The sequence below is a fragment of the Gopherus evgoodei genome, chromosome 11 (assembly GCF_007399415.2).
Source record: "Gopherus evgoodei ecotype Sinaloan lineage chromosome 11, rGopEvg1_v1.p, whole genome shotgun sequence".
NCBI lineage: Eukaryota > Metazoa > Chordata > Testudines > Testudinidae > Gopherus > Gopherus evgoodei.
In genome coordinates, this window is record NC_044332.1 from 28,520,136 (window position 1) to 28,534,962 (window position 14,827).

At 47.8% G+C, this 14,827-nt stretch overlaps 1 protein-coding gene across 8 annotated transcripts in view; it reads right to left on the reverse strand.

Annotated features, from left to right (window-relative positions):
- The window catches only part of MFSD6 (major facilitator superfamily domain containing 6), a 56,607-nt gene extending 48,308 nt beyond the window's left edge, over window positions 1-8,299 (reverse strand). For 2 of the 8 annotated variants that reach the window (XM_030579950.1, XM_030579951.1), the window contains exon 1: window positions 3,746-3,867. The gene's annotated coding sequence lies outside the window, so the exon portion shown is untranslated. Of the gene's footprint in view, window positions 1-3,131; window positions 3,258-3,385; window positions 3,555-3,745; window positions 3,870-8,232 lie in introns of those variants that run through there. The other 6 variants (XM_030579958.1, XM_030579957.1, XM_030579954.1 and 3 more) reach the window with 5 other exon arrangements.
- Between the last annotated feature and the right edge of the window lie 6,528 nt (window positions 8,300-14,827).

Consider the following 14,827-nt stretch of genomic DNA (forward strand, 5'->3'; position numbering starts at 1 on the left):
GAAGATGCATCTTTGTAAATGCTTACAAGTTGTGCACTTCTGTCTTAACAGTTATTGAATATTCATTGCTAGCCATCAGCGCCAATAAACAGTACATGAACCTACGTGAGGCATGGGAAGTGGTGTTTCTGTTTCTAGTGTTCAGCTGTAAAAGTAACAGAACTAACTTTCCTCCACAAACATCCTGACAAGACAATCTGTTTCAAAGAATGGGTGAATGAAAAATTAGCAAAAAATGCAGAATTATGGGCTAAATGGTGTTTCTACTAAAGCCACCGGATATTTTGTGATTGAAACGCCAGCAGAATAGGGCTGAATCTGCAATGACAAACAAGTAGTGCTATCTTGACTACAATGGGACTACCCCCTTTAACAAAATTACAAATGCAAATCTTCATAATATTGTGCTCTATATCTGTATTATGCTTTGTTGTTTTAATATTACAAACAAAAACAGATGTGCAGGACCTTTCATATAGCCTTTTAGGAGTATACCCATCAGAATTTGATTGCTTTGGCATCAGTTTGCATTCCAAAACACTGCTGCTATAGAGTACAGACTCAGGCCCACAGTACTGTACTATCAGAATTTCTAAAGCCGCCACTTTATCCTCCTTTAAATCAATTTTTAAAAGGTCCTTTGGTGTGGTGCCTACAAATCACTACCACTGATTACCTGGTGACCACCTGAAACTTCCAAGACCTCTATGACTACTTATTTATGCAAACACCCAGGTCTCTGCTCTTGCCTCATCCTCTCTCTTCTCCATCTCTCTATTGATTCACCTGTTTAGTATTTAGAGAATGTGATCGTCAGGGGCTGGCTCTGTGTTATTTATTTGTCCAAATCCTCTAATCCCTTTGTGGGGACTAAGGCAATACAACAAAGAAATAATAATAAATTCTCCACTGCCCAGCACTTCGTGTATTTGTTTACACCTGAGCAAAGTGGATGTAAATGCTACCCTTCTGGTTTGGTAACATTTTCCACTCACTTTGCCCATGTAAATGACAATGCCAGATGCAAGACAGTGGGCAGTCAGACCCTGCATTTATTATATGTATAGACCAGCAGTTCTCTAACTGTAGGTCGTGATCCCATTTAATGGGGTCACCAGAGCTGGTGATAGACTTACTGGGGCCCAGGGCCGAAGCCGGAGCCCCACTACCCGCGGCTGAAGCCAAAGTCCTAGGGCTTCAGCACTGGGTGGTGGAACTCAGGTTACAGGCCCCACCCCCCCAAGGATGAAGACTTTGTGCTTGGGCTCCCCCACCCCGAGGCCTCAGGTGGGCTCAGGCTTCAGTCCCCACTCCTGGGGTCATGTAGTAATTTTTTTTTTTTGTCAGAAAGGGGTTGCTGTACAATGAAGTTTGAGAACCCCCTGGTATTGACTAAACTCTGTTCAGGAGAGGCTGGTATTTCCAAAAGAGACAGCCTTTATCAGTTCCTCTGGAACACCAAATTTATTTACACTATCTGCTTAATTAGAAAATATTTATTTATCCTTATTTCAAAGTACTCCAGAAAAATATTTGCCAAACAACAATATGAATCATATTCAGCTACAATATGATTATTTACTGCTAGAATTTTCTCCACTCACTCATGCAAGAGTATTGTTTTGGCCCAACTGAGAATGGAAGGGTTTTTACTAAGCAGTTTAAATCCAAGATTGAACCAATCTTTAATAGGTTATAATCTGATAAGTGAAAATCATATGGATTTTAAATAAGTAGTTTTATTTTAAAACTACCAGTAGCTACATCTTATAAGATGCTAACACAAAACGAGGTCTTAAACTCTATACATGGCAGCAAACAATATTCACAGATAAATATTAAACTTCTGCTGGGTTTGGAGGTAAACTCATGTACTACATATGCCCACAGATATGCTGATAAATGAAGCATGCAAGAGTATGAACAAAGCAGTAAATAAAAAGTTCCTACGGAGAACATGGTTTGTTCACTAAGATCTTGATTTTTTTTAAATATACAAAAATTGAGTATCTGCCCGAGGGAGTGTCATGTGTAGACACCGCCAGCACAAGATAAAAAGTGACAATGCTTCTTTAGATGTTTTAGAGAAAACTTGGTATTTGGTCAGCTCCTCCAGTGAAATGTGAACTATTAGCACAGTACACTCCATCAAAACCTGGACGTTCAACTGGGAAGCACTGATTAATTTGGCATGGAATGACTCAATTACACAGACTGTGGTGAGGTCTCATCCACAACACTGAATACTGAGTTGCTGCAATTTCTAGAGAACGAGGCTAGCGTCCGATGGAGGTTATAGTCCAACCACAGCAGATGCCAAAGATTCAAACTAAGAGGAAAGATTGGATGTGACCAGTTTCCTCAAAAAGCAGCATGTGTGCCCATCCATCCGAAACATTCATGTTCTTATAAGGACCTGGGAAAACTGGTTAAACAGAAACCTGTTTGTCAATCAGAAAGATCAAACATATTTGAAGAATAAATCTCAGAGATACCAGGAAAGTGCTATGAGAGAGGATTCAACCTGAGGAAAATACCTAAACATCTCCCAACTACAATGTAAGGGAAGAAAGCAAATACTTGGAGAAATAGGGGTGGGAGATATAGATCATCTTCAAAGTAGAGGGGAGCCACTGCAGGTTATGAGGGAGGAAGGAGAAGAGAGGGCTGCACTAGCTGCAAGAGAAGCTTAGCTAGCATGATGATTATGAGCCTCTTAATACTTTAGATAGAAAGAAAATCGGACTGGTTCCCACATGCGGGAAGAGCAAGCTGGAAGACTGGTGTGTGGTCAGAAAAATGAACCAAAGCAAGTCTCCATTATCACAGTGAGAAACACCCTCAAAGCAATCCCCATAACTGCTAAATCCTCCTGCACAATTAAGAAGAATTGTGCCTCATCTCATCACAGAAAAGCCTGCTAGCAAAAACATTTGGTCCCAGCAATTATGCCTGCTCCTTCCCTTCTTCCAGTTTTACCCATTTGAAGGGCCACACCCTTATTTCTGGTTATTTTAAAGGCCACCTCCTTGTGATAAAGGCTTCTAACTGTGCTCCAAAGAGACATGTAAATCTCATTCCATTTTGCTCGGTAATTCATTCAGTTTGTGGTATCACTCATTCAAACGGACCTAGCTTGGCAGTGGTGCAGAGATGACATCTGTCGATGTAAAAAGACAACAGCTGGCTGGCCGGGCAGGGGGGTTTCATGCCGACGGACAGGTGCATGTCGGGGGAGCGATGGCTCCTCCGCACGCAGCCCCGGGCACTCTGCTCCGCAGCGCCTTTGTTTGCAAGTGCAGTTACGTTTGCGGAAGTCCATGCCCGGGCGGTGCAGCAGCTTTCACATTACAAAACAAATAGGAACCGGATGACTCAGTCTCACCTCCCAGCTGCTGTGGCACCAATGGTGGAGCCGGCGCTGCTTTCCCCAGACCGGGCAGCACGCAAAGCCCCGTGTCGATCCCAGCCGGGGCGGGGAGGGGAAAGGATGGGGTTACACTCCGGTAAATAAAACGTCCTCTGGAATAAAGGAACAGCAGCTGCCGGTGTAACGACACACCGGCACAAGTCTGGGATCCAGTGTAGTCACAGCAGACACAGGTCACTGCCAGCCCCCCGGGAATCCTCCCCACCCCGCCCAGAGCCTCCAGTTCTCAGCCAGCTGAGGCGGGAGGGGCACCAAGCCGGGGCAGATTTCCCTCTCTCCCCCGAGGGCATGTGGAGGCGACGGGCAATGACTCACCTCGTGGCGGGGGGTCTCTCGCGGCTGCTCCCGGAGCGCACTGCCGCTGTGCTGCGGCGGGGGCCGCGCACCATCCCCAGCCGCCGCCGCCGCCAACTCCTCTGCGCACGAGCGCGGCGGGGCTCAGTAGCCGACCCGGCCTCCAGCGGCGGCTGCTGCAAGGTGCCGGCTGGAGCTACAGCGCGGAAGGGAGGGGAGGGGAGGGGAGGGGAGGGCCTGACCCAGCCAGCCAGGACTCCGCCCTCCCGGCGCTCCCCGTCCCGCACGCCAGGGGGCAGCCCCGGCACAGCGTGGAGCGCCCTCCCGCGGCGTGGGCCGGGGCAAGGAGCAGCGAGCTGGGCACATCAGCCCCGGTAACAGCCTGCAGGGCGCGTCCCGGAGGGCCCCTTACTCTACCTGCCCCGGTCCGCCCAGGCGCGGGGGTATCGGTGAAAGCCCCGGATCTCAGCCTTCGTCACCCGCTACCCACACCCCCTCTGGTATCCGCCCCTATCGCCTCCTACCGACACCTCCTGCGGTCTCCACCCTCATCCTCTGGTACCGACACCCCCTGTGGTATCTGCCTCCATCACCTCCTACCCACACCCCCTGCGGTCTCCACCCTCATCCTCTGGTACCGACACCCCCTGTGGTATCTGCCTCCATCACCTCCTACCCACACCCCCTGCGGTCTCCACCCTCATCCTCTGGTACCGACACCCCCTGTGGTATCTGCCTCCATCACCTCCTACCCACACCCCCTGCGGTCTCCACCCTCATCCTCTGGTACCGACACCCCCTGTGGTATCTGCCTCCATCACCTCCTACCCACACCCCCTGCGGTCTCCACCCTCATCCTCTGGTACCGACACCCCCTGTGGTATCTGCCTCCATCACCTCCTACCCACACCCCCTGTGGTCTCTGCCCTCATCATCTGGTACCCAAACCCCCTCTGGTATCCGCCCCTATCGCCTCCTACCGACACCTCCTGCGGTCTCCACCCTCATCCTCTGGTACCCACACCCCCTGTGGTATCTGCCTCCATCACCCCCTACCCACACCCCCTGTGGTATCCACTCCTGATCACTCCATCACCTCCTACCCACACCCCCTGCGGTCTCCACCCTCATCCTCTGGTACCGACACCCCCGGTGGTATCTGCCTCCATCACCTCCTACCCACACCCCCTGTGGTCTCCACCCTCATCCTCTGGTACCAACACCCCCTGCGGTATCCACTCCTCATCACCCCATCACTCCCTACCGACACCCCCTGTGGTCTCCACCCTCATCATCTGGTACCGACACCCCCTGTGGTATCTGCCTCCATCACCTCCTACCCACACCCCCTGCGGTCTCCACCCTCATCCTCTGGTACCAACACCCCCTGTGGTATCTGCCTCCATCACCTCCTACCCACACCCCCTCTGGTATCCGCCCCTATCGCCTCCTACCGACACCTCCTGCTGTCTCCACCCTCATCCTCTGGTACCCACACCCCCTGTGGTATCTGCCTCCATCACCCCCTACCCACACCCCCTGTGGTATCCACTCCTGATCACTCCATCACCTCCTACCCACACCCCCTGCGGTCTCCACCCTCATCCTCTGGTACCGACACCCCCTGTGGTATCTGCCTCCATCACCTCCTACCCACACCCCCTGCGGTCTCCACCCTCATCCTCTGGTACCTACACCCCCTGTGGTATCTGCCTCCATCACCTCCTACCCACACCCCCTGTGGTCTCTGCCCTCATCATCTGGTACCAACACCCCCTGTGGTATCTGCCTCCATCACCTTCTACCCACACCCCCTGTGGTCTCTGCCCTCATCATCTGGTACCAACACCCCCTGTGGTATCTGCCTCCATCACCCCCTACCCACACCCCCTGTGGTATCCACTCCTGATCACTCCATCACCTCCTACCCACACCCCCTGCGGTCTCCACCCTCATCCTCTGGTACCAACACCCCCTGTGGTATCTGCCTCCATCACCTCCTACCCACACCCCCTGTGGTATCCGCTCATCACCCCCTACCGACACCCCCTGTGGTCTCCACCCTCATCATCTGGTACCGACACCCCCTGTGGTATCCTCCTCCATCACCTCCTACCCACACCCCCTGTGGTGTCCGCCCTCATCATCTGGTACCGACACCCCTGTGGTGTCTGCCCCTCATCACACCCTACCGACACCTCTGTGGTCTCCGCCCCTCATCACCCCCTACTGATACCCCCTGTGGTCTCCGCCCTCATCATCTGGTACTGAAACTCCTGTGGTATCCTCCCCCATCACCTTCTACCCACACCCCCTGTGGTGTCCGCCCTCATCATCTGGTACCGACACCCCTGTGGTGTCTGCCCCCATCACCTCCTACCGACACCCCTGTGGTCTCCGCCCTCATCATCTGGTACCGAAACTCCTGTGGTCTCCGCCCCCATCATCTGGTACCGACACCCTCTATGGTCTCCGCTCCTCATTACTTCCTACCGACACCCCCTGTAGTGTCCACCCCTCATCACCCCCTACCGACACTCCCTGTGGTATCTGCCCTCATCATCTGGTACCGACACCCCCTGTGGTGCCCGCCCTCATCACCCCCTATCAACACCTTCTGTGGCATTCACCCCTTATTACTTCTTAGCAATACATGCTGTGGTATCCGCCCCTCATCACCCCCTACCGATACCCCCTGTGGTATTTGCATTCAAAAATAAAACAATGTAAAATTTTGGAGCCTACAAGTCCAATCAGTCCTACTTCTTATTCAGCCAATCACTCAGACAAACAAGTTTGTTTACCTCTGCAGGAGATCATGCTGCCCACTTCTTGTTTACAATGTCACCTGAAAGTGAGAACAGGTGTTCTCATGGCACTGTTTTAGCTGGCGTCGTAAGATATTTACCTGCCAGATGTGCTAAAGATTCATATGGCCCTTCGTGCTTAAACCACCATTCCCAAGGACATACTTCCATACTGATGATGGATTCTGCTTGATAACAATCCAAAGTAGTGCAGACAGATGCATGTTCATTTTCAATATCTGAGTCAGATATCACCAGCAGAGGTTGAGTTTTTCTTTTTTGGTGGTTCGGGTTCTGTAGTTTCCGCATTGGAGTGTTGCTCTTTTAAGACTTCTGAAAGCATACTCCACACCTATCCCTCTCAGATTTTGGAAGGCACTTCAGATTCTTAAACCTTGGGTCAAGTGCTGTAGCTATTTTTCGAAATCTCACATTGGTACCTTCTTTGTGTTTTGTCAAATCTGCAGTGAAAGTGTTCATAGGATCATAGATTATTAGGGTTGGAAGAGACCTCAGGAGATCATCTAGTCCAACCCCCTGCTCAAAGCAGGAGCAATCCCTAACTAAATCCCGAAATGGCCTCCCTCAAGGATTGAACTCACAACCCTGGGTTTAGCATTCTTAAAACAAATTGTGTTGGGTCATCATCCAAGACTGCTATAACATTAAATATATGGCAGAATGCAGGTAAAACAGAGCAGAGGACATAAAATTCTCCCCCAAGGAGTTCAATCACACATGTAATTAACACATTTTTTTTAACAAGCATCATCAGCATGGAAGCACGTTCTCTGGAATGGTGGCCGAAGCATGAAGGAGCATATGAATTTTTAGCATAACTGGCACGTAAATACTTTGCAGTGCTGGCTACAAAAGTGCCATGCAAATGCCTGTTCTCACTTTCCAGTGACATTTTAAATAGGAAGAGGGCAGCATTATCTGCTGTAAAATGTAAACAAACTTGTTTGTCTGAGTGATTGGCTGAACAAGACATAGGACTGAGTGGACTGGTAGGCTCTGAAGTTTTACATTGTTTTGGTTTTGAGTGTAGGTATGTAACCAAAACAAATCTACATTTGTAAGTTGCATTTTCACGACAAAGAGATTAAATTACAGTACTTGTATGAGGTGAACTGAAAAATACTATTTCTTTTGTTTATCATTTTTACAGCACAAATGTAATAAAAATAATGTATACTTTGATTTCAATTACAACACAGAATACAGTATATATGAAAGTAGAACAACATTCAAAATATTTAATAAATTTCAATTGGTATTCTATTGCTTAACAGTACAATTAAAACTGTGATTAATCATGATTAATTTTTTTTAGTTAATCACGTGCGTTAACTGCGATTAATCGACAGCCCTAGTAATATCCAACCACTAATCAATGAGTATCAGCATCTGTACAAAATCTGCCACAAAGCAGTACTGGGAACTCTATAATATTCTCCACAAATCAGTCAGTAATGACATACAGATAGGATTTCACCACTAAATAGCCATTACTGGCACACACACTATTTTCTACCAGAAATCATTCAGGACGGCCAGTATGCCATATTCAGGAAAAATTGACCAGAGTTGGCACCTATATTTTGCTTTTGACAGGAAAGGAAATAAGAGCTTCAAAACAAATGTTTACTCTCACTATCATTTATGCTTAAATTAAGCATCTGCTAATCTTGGCCATACCTTTTAGATTGCAAGTGTTATCCTAATTCTCCAACCTCCATGATGTGCATCTCTGGATACTCTGCCTACAGGATTTTGTTTCCATCTGTACCTGATACAACCTGTGCTATCTAATCTTGGCTACAGGTCTGACCTAATAAAATAATTAGCTCTGGCCAGAGGCTGCTGCTCTCTGCCAGTAGGCATACAAATAAAAAAACAATAAAATGCTATGGAGTTCTAAGAACGATGCTGAGAGCAGCCAGGAAATATTAAGGCAGTACTTTTTAAGGAGCAACAATATGCATTGCTGCTGCACCACTTTAACTGTCAAAGGGGAAGAGCTTTCGGCAAAAATTCAATCTGATCTTACCTGAGTTATTCTGGCATGTCACAGTTCATCACCATGGTAGCAACTGGGCTGTGCCAAACAGTTGATTATATCATAGCATGAATCAACCAAGATTGGGTGGCGTGTCTGAATAGAAAAGGCAAATTTTCCATGCACAAAATCAGAAATAACAGGAAAAGAAGTGTGTGTGTGTGTGTGTGTGTGTGTGTGTGTGTGTGTGTGTGTGTGTGTGTGTGTGTGTGTGTGTGTTGCACAGTTTTCTGGAATATGGCAGTATTCAGAGTTAAATTAATTTGGAGCCCGATCGTGCAGTTCATTTTAAAGAAAAATTCTACTGAAGCCAATGGGAGATTTCCCTCCACAAGGGAAATCATTTTGAGCCCTTTAGGTGTTTAAAGAAATGCTCTTGGAATGCTTCGGAAAGCCCAAGACACTCAGACCTCTCTCACTTTTACAGCATTTCCTGCTGTTTGGAAGTAAGTAACATCAATTACATGCTACAATGTGTAATTTTGCTTTAAGTAGTATTGTTACAGACAAACATAAAAGCAGAGACAAAAGAGTTAAGACACATGGGAAGGGAAGAAACACTAGTTTTTTAGATGAGATCTGAAAATAGTATGAAAGTCAATGTGGCAAAGAGATATAGGAAACCTGTTCCAGATGGCAAGACCTACAAAGGAGAAGGATCTTGGCTCCAACAGTGGCAAGTCTGTGTGAAACGCTAGAAGGGTGATCAGTGCTAGATGAAAGGAGAGAAACGATCAGGAAGAACATAAAATTTCAGGTAGTAGGCACTACTGAGGGAGAACATCCTGAATGGAACAGGAAGTTAGTGAAACTAAGGGTACGTCTACACTGGCAAGTTTCTGTGCCACAAGTTATACAACTTTTATTAAAATGCTGGAATTAAACTACTGTATCTCCACACTGTGCTCCTTGTGACGCTGGAGTGCATCCACATTAGCAGCTCTTACAATGGCAAAGACAGCAGTGCATTGTAGAAGCTATCCGACTGTGCAACTGGCCACAGGGTGCTTTGGGAAGGGTTTGCAATGTCTCATGGGGCAGGCACAGCATCACATGACACAGGTTTCCCAATCCTATTGTTCCATGGGCATCCTACTACATTGCCAGCTGCTTTTCAACTGAAGTGATGGGGGAAAGTGTGTGACAGGAAGAGACTGTGTGTATGGAGGGAAGGAGAGAGACTGTGTGTTTTGGGGGACAGAGAGTGTGTCAGCATGCTGTCTTGTAAGTTCAGGAAGCAATCAGTCCTGAGGCAGGGAGAGGGGGAAACCCTGCCATCAGTCCCTGCCTCCCTCCCTGGGCTCTCTGCACAGTAATCGTTCTCTCTCTCTCTCTCTCTCTCTCTCACACACACACACACCCTCTGTGTTCAACAACACAAGCATTCCACATTAATGGTTTGCTTTGTGTCCCAGAGCAGATGAGCACAGCACACAACAGCTGTCAGAAATGGTGCTTTGAAAGGGGAGGGGCACACGTCTCTAGGGCAGCTGAGTTTAAAACAATGAGCAGAGTGGTCACTTGAGGCATTATGAGTCAGCTCCGGAGGCCAATTACAAAGCAGAGAGCAATCAAGTGTCTACACTGGCAATAGAGTGCAGGAGCCTCTGGCAAATAGCCTTATGAATCTCGTCTAGGTGGATTTTTTACAGCGCTGCAACTGAGGAGTTTCTGTGCACAAAGTGGCTTGGCAGTGTGTACACGTCTGCAGTTTGAGTGCAAAAAGCTGGTTTACTGCTCAGAAACTTGCCAGTGTAGACGAGCCCTAAGGATGGAGTTGGTGTGGTTTTACTTTGCATATGACAGCTAGAAACTTGGAGAGGTTTCTGAGAAGGGAGTGGCAGTACTGCAAGCAAAGGGAGGCGAAGGAATAGATGAGAATTTCAGCAGAGGCAGGCAAGTCCATGGCATGCATAGTGTTGTGGGGCTTGTCAAAAGCAGATGTCCAAGCCAGGAGATGTAGGAGGGAAAAGTCTTCTAAGTCAAGGATGATGACAAGATTACAGACAAACAACACGAATGAGAGGCAATCAGGCAAATGAGAGGTGTTAGGGAAGAAAGGAGAAAGGAGATGAAGTTGTGCTTTCCCAAGTAAAACATTCCTATCTTTGAGACATTTAGCTTAAGGAACAGAGTGACCATATGTCCCATTTTGGCCGGAACAATCCCTTTTTTAAGTCCTGTTGTGGCCATCCTGACTTTTTTGGCAAACATGGGCATTTGTCCCGTTTGCTCAGTTGGCAAGAGCAAACGGGACAAATGCCCAATTTTGCCAAAAAATGGGGTTCAGAGGATTGTGCAGGGGAGTCAGCAGTGATGTTAGCCCTGGACGCGGAGCGTGGGGACAGGGCTCTGGTGGGGGGCAGGCAGGGCTTGAGCAAGCAGTGATGTCAGCCCCGGCCTTTGGGAAATATGGTCACCCTATCTTGTATGCTCATCCAAGCCCTGCCTGCCCCATGCGTGGGAAGGGGGGCTCCGACGAGTGGGTCAGTCCAGTCCCGTAGCGTGGGAGAGGGCTCAGGCCAGCCCCATGCGGTGTCCTGTTTTCCCTTTGGGAAATATGGTCACCATATTAAGGAAGGAAGTTGAGAGAAAGCCACATGTTTACAGAGTCAAAGCAGACAGAGAGGATGGAATAATTTAAAGTTTTAAAACCATATGTGCAGTAGAGTATCCTCACTGTAAAGATGATAACTACAGTTATCAGTAAAAATAATAAATTGGAGAGAGAAGTAAGAGTATGTCTTTACTGCAGTTAGCCCAAATGATTGGCACTGGGGTTAGCCTCTCCTGGTGTGAGCAACCACACTGCAAAGTCCTACCCGAGTTACGGTGCACTCACTGACTGCACCCACAGGACTTCCGTGAGCACAGCCAATGGTTCTTAATGTAAGGGGATTGCTGGCCCCTTGCTAAAATTTAGTGGGGGGGTTTGGCTGGCCATTTCCTAGTATCAAAGAAAGGGGAAGGGTCAATTGGAAACCAGGACCCTGAGACTGACAGTCCCCACAGGCAATGGGGAGAAGCCAACGCTCCAGGTCAGCCTGATTGACAGGGCAGGCAGGCTAATGAGGGACTCAGGAAGCCAGGGGTCCCGTCCTCCATGTGAGCTGGAGCTGCCAGACCAGAGTGGGGCTGAGCTAAGGAGAGAGCAGGATCCTGAGCTGCACCAGAGCCAAAGCGAACCAGAGAAGCAGCCTGAGTTAAACTGAGCAGAGCAGAGCAGCAGCAGCAGCAGCGCCAGAGAAGCAGCCCAGAGAGCTGCACTGAGAGCAGAGCTGCAGCAACCAAGACCAGAGAAGCAGCCCAGGGAGCTGCACTGGAGGCTGAGCAACAGCAGCAGGAGAGCTGAGGCAGAGTGGAAGTGGGGCTGGAGCTGTCTCGAACCAGGTGCAGTGTGTGGCTGGGAAGCATGAGGGGGAACCTGTGAAGCAGGCCCAGCACAGGGAGATGCTCCCAGCCAAGAGGGCTTGCAGGCCAGACTTGGAGGGGGTTCATAACCCCGATGGGACCAGGGGTGATGGGGTGGGGGGAAGAAGGGTCCTGCCACCAAGAGCCTGAAGGCGTATGACCACCACCAGAGCAAGAGTCTGACCTGCGGCATCCCTGACCTGGCCCATGTGAGGAACAGGCTGTGAACTTTCCTTATATTCCAGAGACAGCTGTTTGTGATGTCCCCATGCCACAGAGTGGGGTTACGTTTCCCTTTAACTTTTCCCATTTTTTCCTTATTTTTTAAAATTGATTGCTGTTTAATAAATTGTATTTGCTTGAACTATATGCAGTGAACAGTGGGTCAGGGAAGCATCCAGAGTGGAGTGAGTACCCCAGAGTGGGGACAATCTAGCCCTGTCATAAAAGACCATGACAAGACAGGGGATCAAGCCCCACAGGAATCCTTATGGGATTATGAGGACTCTGCCATATAGAAGTGTGGAAGGGGAGTCCTCAAGGTCAGGCAGGCCTCTGGGTTAAGGGAGTGGGAGCAAGGGCTCAGATCCTTTCACTAGCCAATTCCACTAGGGTAGTGTAAAAGCCAGGAAATTCCCAACAATAGCAGGACCATTCCCCCACTTATACTTACGCTGCAGTAAGCTGAGCCACTCTATGATTCTTTTCCAGTGAAATGTGGGAGAACTGCTCTTTCCTTTTGAGTACAGGGAGGAACTGGGGGAACACACTGGAGGACTATCAAAGCTTGAGTGATTTAGTTCAAGTGCTGACTGCAAAGTGGGTGGGTTAACAGCCTGAATGAAAGCAGAACCTGGGCTCTACCCCCAAGCTGGGCTGGCTAGCCTGAGCTGAGTTGCAAGCACCACTAAACTCAGGTGAGAGGTTTTTGTGTGTGAATGGGAGGAGTTTAGGGGCAACATCCTAAAGGGCAAACATACCCTAAAGAAACATACCCTAAAGAAATGTCTTGACATAGTGAAGGCCTCACCTAACATTTGTCTATGGCAGTGATTCTCAACCCGTAGCCCCATCAGCACACAGCTGTCGCCCATGTGACATCCTCAAGGCCATACAGGTAATGTGTATATATATAGTGTGTGGATGAGGCCCACATAACACACAGAGAGCTGCATATGTGGCCCATAATGGTAAATAGGTTGAGAACTGCTCAGTGGCGCTGGAACATTTTTAATAGTGGGGGTGCTGAAAGCCAGCCCCCTTACCCCTGTCCACTCTCTCCCTCCCCCACCCCCCTGCTGAGGCTGGGAGTCTGGGCGTGCGGGGTGGCAGCCAGGACCCCGGGCCGGCAACTTGAGACCCCCTAGTTCCTGCGCCTATAGAACCGCTGGGCTATGGGGAATATTTTCGAAGGTCCAAATGGAGTTGGACACTCCACTTTTTGCCTTTCTAAATCTCCCTCCTCTGTCCATTTCAACTCCTCAGATAGGGACACAGGAACTATATAAGATGAGAGCAGGAGCATGGGACTCACACAGCCTCACAGACTTCACAGGACAATTATAAACTCTGACATTAACATTCAACAGCAACAAAAAGACTGAAAATTATTTTAATAATGGGAGTGCCAAACATTTTAAAATGCTCTTACAGTCTGCCAGCGCTGGATACATTTGTCAGACTATACAAATGTTTTCAGGGCCAGTAAGCATTTGTAGTCAGTGGTCGTGGGTCACAAAGAAAAATTTGATCTTTGCAGTCTCGGACTCCATTGGCTGAAGCTGTCAGACCAAGCTATCACTGTAGTTCAATTAGCTCAGTACTGCAAACACAGGAAGCCACACTGAGGGCTGGAAATAGAATGCTAATATGCTGCCTCGTCTTGCAGACCCAGCTATGTCATTCCTCAGAGCTATGTTTTTAAATAGATGCACTTAACCATCCCTCTCTTTTATGGCTTTCTTTTGACATCCCTGGAATATTTCTTATAGGATATATTCTCCACTCTGTGAATGGAGGAATTTTGGCAAACTATACAACCATATAACATCTGTTAGCAAGAGTGAATATAGAGGTTTGCTATACCTGTGATGAGAATGTGAAATGATAGCTGAGGAATGCTGAGTGTTGATGTTGAGCAGCAGGCAGTAATTTACATTGATTTATTTTCCTGTATATAAAAGAATGTTTCTTAGTAAATCTACACAGCATTCATGAGGACCTGAGCCAGTATTGACTGAATTTGGCAAAGATTTCCATTGACTTCAATGACAGTTAGATTGAGCCATCCTGTTGACTTAAGCCAGTAAGGACTACTTACATAAGGAAACATAGCAGGATTCGGCAATATTACAAACAAGTGTCTGGATCATGGCCCATGTCTGAAAATGCTCACCCTCCTTGAGAGTACAGATCCCTCCATTCTTTCAGATATGGAACTGAGAATTAGCAATGCCAGGAAAGCTATGTACTTATAGCCAAAGAAATGCTCTAAAAAGAGAGAATGTAGTTACAATTTATTCCATCTGCAGTATTTTTAAGGAAAACTCTAAAATAATATAAAAGATATTCTCATCACTGTTCCTGAAATGAGTATGGGTTTGATCCAAAGCACATTGAAAGCAGTGGCACATTTTTATTTATAAAAATGTCTCATGCTTAAAACAACTTTGACGTTTTCATTGCTATGAATTGGGAACTGAATACTCTCAGTCCTGCTGCACATCAAGGGCTGGGCATCCTGCTGAGAAATACAATGCCGTATTATTATAATTGTAGTGTTAGCCTTCACTGATGGTGGACTTACTAATTGTAGGGATTTGG